This window comes from Ixodes scapularis, unplaced genomic scaffold (assembly GCF_016920785.2).
Source record: "Ixodes scapularis isolate PalLabHiFi unplaced genomic scaffold, ASM1692078v2 PGA_scaffold13__105_contigs__length_92229423, whole genome shotgun sequence".
In the NCBI taxonomy this organism is placed as follows: Eukaryota; Metazoa; Arthropoda; class Arachnida; order Ixodida; family Ixodidae; genus Ixodes; species Ixodes scapularis.
In genome coordinates this window covers 7,103,360-7,112,088 of record NW_024609839.1, presented here as the reverse complement: position 1 = coordinate 7,112,088, position 8,729 = coordinate 7,103,360, and the positions used below count along the sequence as shown (strand labels likewise).

Sequence of the window (8,729 nt, the reverse complement as noted above, 5' to 3'; positions counted from 1 at the left end):
AATCGGCCACGGTCTATCAGCACAAGTTTGTTTCTACCAACGTGACTACAGCGGCGCCACTTATCTCCGAGGGGTTTGGCATCACGGGGCCTGTGACGTCATCTGCAGCATCTACTACAAGAGACACTCCCCAACAATATTTCTTCAGTGGGCACGGCGAAACCATGAGAGACATGTGGCTAACGAGGGTGCCGTTCTTCTTGCTACAAGTTAGTTATTGCACAGCCTCTTTCAGAAGTAATAATTTAGCGCTTATGATTGTGCCGTGCCCACGGTGTCTAAAGAGATGTGTCTATGATTGCTTTCTTGTTTGTTGGTTACTGCTGTGCGGTGACGTGGAGTCTAATCCCGGCTCCCATAGCCTGGAAATGCTTCAAACCCTACTTGATGGTCAAGCGACCATACAGAGAGATATAACAGAGTTTCGCAACCAGCAAACTGCAACCGACAGAACAGTAAGTGACATGCACGCAAAATTCAGTGAGATGGATGGAATTCTAAAAGAGCTAAGAGAGAAGTGTAGTCAGATAGACCAGCTAGAAAGCATTGTTAATTCTCTTCGAAGTACTGTGCTCCAACAAAGCATAAAAATTTCTGACCTTGAGGACCGTTCTCGGCGCTCGAATCTAGTCATTTTTGGCGTCGCGTAAAGTCCGAATGAGAACGAAGAACAACTGAGGAGTAAAATAATATCTGACATATTTGCTGATAAATTGGGTGTGCCTTGTACTTCAATTGCCAGAATACATAGGCTAGGAAGAAATGGCACCAAAAGACCAGTTATTATGTACTTCCAAGATTTAACCGAGAAACGGTCAGTCCTCGAAAATGCGAAAAAGTTAAAGGGGTCTAACGTCTTCATTCAGAACGACTATTCACAGAGCGTGCAACATAAAAGAAAGAAGTTGTGGGAAAGTGCCAAACACGATAAGGCTAACAGTAAGAGGGTCCTTCGGGTTCACGATTAGCTTCGAATTAATGATGACTCGTATATCTGGGACGAGGCTGCAAATGAACGCGTACTGCTTTCCTCTGCGTCGCCCGCCCATTCTAAGGATTGACGGGCAGTTCCACAAGCTGTAAACAAACAACTGCGGTTTGTAAATTTCAATGCTCGTAGCATTAGTAACAAAATAGATAAGCTTGAGCTCATTTTATTGAACTACGATCCTCATGTGACGATAATCACAGAAACCTGGCTTACCGGTGAAATCAATGATAACGAAGTAATCCCGTCATCTCACAAAATATTTAGAAGAGATCGTTCATCCCGGGGGGAGGCGTTGGAATCGTGCTCAAATCATCAATTGACGCTGTTTTACTCGATCAGATAGATGATCACGAAAGTTTGTTTCTTAGAGTGAATGTGTGCGGTTCAAGTGTCATTTTGTGTGCTGTGTATCGGCCCCCAAGTTCACCCGCTGACTTCTTACTAAAGTTGTATGATCATTTACTACGATTTCAAAATAACAATGTTATCCTCTCTGGCGACTTTAATCTCCCAGATATTAATTGGACGAGTTTCTCAAATGCATCCACTGAAAATGCTACGATAATTTGTGACATAATGTTTACATGTCATTTATCACAGATTGTAACAGAGGTTACACGTGTCCAGGGCTTAAGTAGTTCGCTTTTAGACCTAATTTTTTGTAACGAATGCCTTTTCTGACTGCCATGTTACTGTTGAAGATGGTGTGTCGGATCACAAGTTACTATACTTTTGCTGCTCTTTGGTAGCGCTTCCAGCCAATAAAAAACCCACAGTGACGACTGTCAAAGATTTCAGTCGTGCTGATGATGACAGTGTTCTTCAATATTTAGATTCGGCCATTGCTGACTTCCAAATAAATTATTCCGATGTATCGGTTCTTTGGCAAAGATTTAAGCTTATGTGCTCCTTTTGTTTAAACAACTTCATTCCTAATAATCAAAGGTCACCAAAACGAACCAATCCGTGGATTGATAGAAACATCATTCATCTCAAACGTAGACTAAAAAGAATGAGAAAAAGTAAATGTAATCCCGAAAGGGTACGACAGTTACAGACTGAGTTAACCAGCAGGGTTGCACAGGCTAGAGAATGCAACTCTGTAAATGATTGGTCAGTTTTTCTGAGGGATGACCCTGAAAATTTTTGGAGATACCTGGTCAACAAGAATAATCCTGTTGAAAAAATTATGACAAATGACAGTCTTGTTTCGGATAAAAGAAGATATTGCTCAGCATTTCAACTCTTATTTTCAGTCAGTTTTCGGAGAAAACGACGAGTATGAATGTCGCGGTTCTTTGTCACCCATGAATGCTGGTTTTATTTCCTATCAAGGTGTCTTGTCAATGCTGTTAAACCTAAAAACGAAGTCTGGCGTAGGCCCCGATAAGATTCCAAATATTTTTCTTTGACGGTACGCAGTCACTGGCACGTTTTTTGACAATAATATTTCAAACTTCGTTTATCACCAGTGTGCTTCCGAATGACTGGCTCTTAGCACGTGTCGTCCCTGTATTCAAGAAAGGAGACCCATTATCGCTAACAAACTATCGTCCCATTTCTCTCACATGTACATGTTGCAAACTCATGGAGCATATTATTTAAAACTTCATTTCTTCCTTCTTGGAGGATTACAACATTTTATCTCCCTTCCAACATGGTTTCAGAGAGGGGTTTTCCACCACAACTCAGCTTTTAACCACGGTCCACGACTTCGCCACTAGTCTCGATAAATCTGGTCAGGTAGACGTAATTTTCTTGGATTTCAGTAAAGCCTTTGACAGGGTCCCTCATGGAAAATTAGTATTTAAATTAGAAAATATTGGTCTTCCGATTCCTTTTGTTAAATGGATTAAATCGTACCTACAAGGGCGTAAACCGTTCGTTGATATTGGTGGGGAATTTTCAAATGAGTTGCGTGTATCTTCGGGTGTACCCCAGGGCAGCGTTCTGGGGCCCTTGTTATTTCTAATATACATTAATGATATTGTTTCAGTCATCGATGAAAGTGTAAGCATTAGACTTTTTGCGGATGATTGTGTTCTGTTCAAGTATATAACAAGCTCATCCGACCAGTTTCGGGCCATTGAGAAGGCCCGAAACGCAGCAGCGGAGCTGCCACCGCAGCAGATCGTCATCCTCTCGGACTCCAAGTGCGCCTTACAAAGATTGGTCAATCCGTCCGTTGGCGACCCACTGACCACGGCTATAAGGAACACGGTTGGCGAACTGGAAAAGCAAGGCACAGCGGTGTACCTCCAATGGATACCAGGACATGTAGGAATCAAGGGAAACGAGAAGGCAGACAGCCTGGCAACGGAAGCTCACAAAAAGACTGCCAGCATCACCATACCGGCGGACCCACGGAAAGTGGCACGTACAAAGCGAGAGACCGGAACCGGCCTTACCCAAAGGAACACTGGTTGGGTTCTCACGAGCAGCGTCGACCCTTGTCGGTCGCCTTCGAACAAACACGGCGTACACCAACGAGTTTCTGCACAGAAGTGGGAGAATACCGGACCCTAGGTGCCCCAGTTGCAACGAGGTAGAGTCGGTAGAGCACATACTGTCAGTGTCCACGGAGTACGAGACAAACAGGACAGAAATGCTCCGAAGACTGTCATCCGGTCCAGGAGTATCACCTCAAGACGCGCTGTTTCCAGATGGCACGCGGAGAACCTGCAGGAGGTCTTTTAAGGCTCTAATAAGGTTCATCACATACACAGGGCTCAGAGACAGACTGCAACCGCTCTCAAGCCAGCACCTAAAGAATTAACAACACTGGTTTTCTCTCTCTTTTTATTTTTTTAATTATAAAATGCCCTTTTCAGGGCTCGTCGCCTGCCAGCGCCAGCGTCATTAGCTAGGCCAACCTAGGCGAGGTAAAGCCTCAACGAGTCACTACAACTACTACTAGCATCCATCACTGGGCTTGGCAGCAGCAAACCAGCATGACGCATAAACCGTTCTTCGTTCTCGCGCAGGTTGGTGAATTTGATTCTGACTCTCACAAAAGCAATAACATCTGTCTTTTACTGCTGCCAAGTCCCCAGGCATGTTCTGATTTCATTTCTGCTATAAACTCCCTAATCAAGTTGGCCTTGTCTGGCGACGTAGAACTGAACCCTGGGCCTACAACTGAGGAATTGCTTGCGCAGATTCTTTAGAGCCAAAACAAGATGGCTCAAGACGTAGCGGACATCAAATCGTGGAAATCGTCATTCGATCAAGCGCTTGCAAAACTTGATAATCGCTTAGATTCTATCGAACGGACGATTGAAAGCCTGAGCATGGAAGTAAGGAAAATACAAGATTGCGAGGAGAAAATATCAGGTCTAACATCTTCCGTATCGCATAATGAACTGAAACTGGACGACCTTGAAAACAGATCACGACGCAACAACCTAATAATTTATGGTATTCCTGAAGAGTAGCTCAAGAGACCTTTTACGGTTTAAAAGAGTATGTAAGTGTGAACATCTTCGAAAGCATGCTAGGAGTCAGAGTAATTTCCATCGAACACATGCATAGGCTAGGGAAAAATCAAAGAAACAAAGTGCGACCAGTTATAGTGCGGTTTTTTTACTACAATGAAAAGATAGCCTTCTTGAAAAACGTTACGAAGCTAAAAGGTACTAATATCGCTATTGGCGAAGATTACTCTGTTCGTGTACAATCATCGCGTCGTAACTTATGAGAGAGCTCCCAAGCCGAGAGAGCTAACAAACAAAAGGTTAAACTCGTCTATGATAAGCTCCTTATCAACGGTGACGTTTATGTTTGAAACTGTGATACTGCTCAGCGTGAAAGGCTGCATGCAGCGTCTTCATTTTCCCAACCTTGACGTCAACTTACAGGGCCAAGTAGTTTTAAGCTGATTAACGTAAATGCTCCTAGCCTTTTGAACAAGCTTGACGATCTTGACATTTTGTTGGCTGAGCATGACCCCGATGTACTGGTCATCACTGAAACATGGCTCCATAGCTCTATCAGTGACTCTGAAATTGTTCCCAGCGGATTTAAAATTATTCGAAAAGACCGGTGCTCTCGGGGTGGAGAAGTCGCGATAAAGGTAAAAGATACGCTGAACTTTACGGTTATGAATGATGTTGATGGAACCGAGTCTTGTTGGGCTAGAATAAACTCCTTTTCTCCTCCCATTATTGTTCGTGGTGTTTATCGGCCCCCTAATGCTGACTTGTCGTTTTTAGAAAATGTATACTCGCACCTCACGCCCATTCTAAAAAAAAAAAAAAAAAATAAGCACGTTATTATTGCAGGTGACTTTAACCTTCCCAATATTAGCTGGGAAAATCTTTCTCCTTTGAACCACAACTGTACTGATTCTGTCTTGTTAACTGAAATGTCGTTCAATCTAAACTTGTATCAAACCGTCACTACAGCCACACGTATTCAAGGTTCATCGTCAAATACTCTTGATCTCTTGTTTGTTTCAAGTGATGTAGCGAAGCGCACCTTTTCATGTGAGGTCTCGGAAGGCATCTCAGATCATCGCATTGTTGTTTTTGAATATAATCCATCTTGTGTAGGTTGTGCTGGTCCTGCTCGTAGGAGCACTCGCTGAGTGTACGAAGAGCGCGCTCGACGAAAGTGTTATTGACCAATTTGAAGTTAAACATGACGTTTTCCTTAGTCTGTACCCTTCGCCAGAAAATAATGATAACGAAATGTGGTTGTATTTCAAAAACCTGGTTTATGGGTGTCTATATCTTTATGTACCTAAAAGAACCCTCCGCTCCAAAAATCATAACAAACCGGGGTTAACGCGTAATATTATTCACTTAAAACGCAGAATTCATAGACTGCACAAAAATGAACACAATCTTCTACTTGGAGAGCATGCTGACAAGATGAGGGAGCAAAGGCAGGTGTTAATTCTACACGCAAATCCAAGTATAACTTTTTTAACGTCTCGCTACCTCGCTTTTTAATAACAGACCCAAGGAAATTCTGGCGATACATTTCTCCCAAGAAGGAACAGCTAGATAAAATAATTGTTGACGGAGTAGACGTAACTGCGGGCAAACAAATGGCGACCGCCTTTAACCAGTACTTTTCCAGTGTGTTTTCGCAAGACAACGGTGTCGAACCGAGCTCGCAAGATTTTCAGTTTGCCCAGTCACTGCCTGATATTGTTGTCTCAGAGGAAGGAGTGTTCGCTTCTCTGCTCAGTCTACATACTAAAAAAAGTTCTGGTCCCGACGATATACCGAATTAATTTTTAATGAGATACGCGGAATGGTGTTCTAAATATTTATATTGTTTATTCGAAAAATCGCTACGAGAAGGTTCAGTGCTAGATGATTGGAAATGCGCAAGAGTCGTTCCCATCCAAAAATCGGGGAGCACCGATGACACTACTAATTATAGACCAATTTCTCTGCTCTGCACGGTCAACAAACTGCCTGAGCATAGAGTACATAATCATATTTCTTCTTTTCTCGAAACAACCAGCGTTATTTGTTCCGAACAACATGGCTTCAGGCGGAAGCTCTCTACGACTACTCAATTTCCGGAAACGGTTCATTATTTTTCGGAAATTATTAACAAAAGGGGGCAAACGGATGTAATATTTTTAGATTTTTCGAAGGCCTTCGACCGTGTGTCACACCCCAAACTTCTTGTAAAACTATCTAAATGATTACCAAATGGCAAAGTGCTTCGGTGGACTAAAGACTACCTATGCAATAGGAAATAGCTTGTTGCGGTAAGGACGATCATCATTACTGCCGGTGCATTCAGGCGTTCCCCAGGGATCTGTGTTAGGCCCACTCCTTTTCCTCGTTTATATAAACGACGTAGTAAAAGATAACATAAACATAAATTTTCGCCTATTTGCCGACGATCTGGTCATATTTTCTGAAATTAACAATGGCGCAGATCAAGCTAATCTCAATTCGAGCCTGAGAAAAATCAGTGACTGGTGCCAGACATGGCAAATGCAGTTAAACCTTGAAAGATGTGTTTCGATAACAATAACGCGTAAAAAGTCTCCGTTGGTCTTTTCATACAGTTTAAATAACTCTACTCTGCAACAAGTTTCTTTATTCAAATATCTTAGAGTCACTATATCTTCTGATCTCAGATGGAATGCCCACATTGACTCGCTGTGTCAGAAGGCGATGTTCAAACTGTGGTATCTGAGACGTAACTTAAGACACTCTACACCTGCAACAAAATTAATAGCCTACAAATCTCTCATCGGGACACTTTTAAAATATGCTATTATTTGGGATCCACACACATTATCGAACATAAATAAACTCGAAAAAGTACAAAAGAAGGCACTAAGATTTATTTACAACAAATACAAAAGATTAGATTCTGTGAGTGCCCTATAAACGTTTGTAAGTCCGGTCTCAGGGCGCCGTCATCTTCCTCAGTGGCTTGCGCTCTTAAACACGGCCATAATCCGATTACGACGCTTTAGCAAGGCTTCGTAATCGGATTAGGACTGGTCCAAGCGCACCCCAGCCAAGCAAGATGGCAGCGCCCTGAAGCCGGACTTGGAAACGTGTATACAACATAGCCGGTATCCAGCCCCCCAAACGCGTAGGAAAATTAACAGACTCACTTTCCACTGATAAACGATGGCTTTAGAATAGATAGGTCACGCCTATGTCACTCTAAAATCTGCGAGAAGCACACCTTACCATGCCTTATCCCTTACAGACTTTTCTCTTTTTCCTAAAACCTTGCTGAATGGAATGAGCTGCCTTTTGACATCGTAAACACGACTACCACCCAATCATTTAAAGCCTCGCTCTTTTCGTTCTTTAAATAACCTCCAGGCTACTTGTTGCTTATTGTTTTGATTTTGTTGTCATTGTCATTGCTTAGAAGCCCGTCCTACAACGCCTTCCTTAAGAAGGCAGTAATATCTGTAAATAAATAAAAAAAAAAAAAAAAAAAAAAAAAAGCACGCAATGTCCGAACAAGTGGTCGGTCTGGTCGGGCCACTCGCGCTGGACTGGTTTTGCGCTCTCGTGTCGTGCGCGCTAACGTCGTGGCGCTCTAATGTCGGCGCTCTTGGGTCGTGCGCTCCAGTGCACAGCCGAAAAAAAAAACAAAAAAAAAACAAACAGACCTTTCTCGAGAAAGGAAAGGAAATGGCAGCACATTTTTCAAAAGAAATGAATGCCGACACTACCACCGCGTCAAAGACTGATACTGCAGGAGATCATACAGCGACATCGTCACTGGGAAAATACCTAAAAATTCGAAAACTGGAGATTTAGTAAGTCTAATGTTTTCTGTTTTACCCATCTTCAAAACTTTGTCGCGGCGCCGATTCTTAATCTGTATCCAAGCGTGCGAAGGCACAGAGACGAAGCGCTTCGGCGTGCCAAGGAAGCTTTGAACACGCCGCCAGACTGGCGAAACTTGCTTTCGACGAGTTGTGCCTTTTTTCTGAGGCAAGTATCACGCCTGACAGAGGGTTTTAAAAAACTTCATCGGTGAATGACGACGAATGAGTAGAAAACGTGTCTTTAGCACGCTGCCGCCGGCCTCTGCAACGCTAGCAAAACGGAAAAAAACGGCATGCAGGATGGCCGTCCGGTGGCCGCACTCGCGGAGCAAGGATGCGCGATTCAGCAATTGTCATTGAGATCAGTGGACGCCAAGCGTCTGTCTCCATGCTCCGCCGCTTGCGACAGCCAGAATGCATGGGAAAATGGCGGACCTTTTCCTCTAGAGTTAGTATATATAATCTCTA

At 43.2% G+C, this 8,729-nt stretch overlaps 1 pseudogene; it reads left to right on the top strand.

The window, feature by feature from the left end:
• The first annotated feature begins 1,100 nt into the window (after positions 1-1,100).
• Positions 1,101-3,858, top strand: LOC115309128 (annotated as a pseudogene).
• The last annotated feature ends 4,871 nt before the right edge of the window (positions 3,859-8,729 follow it).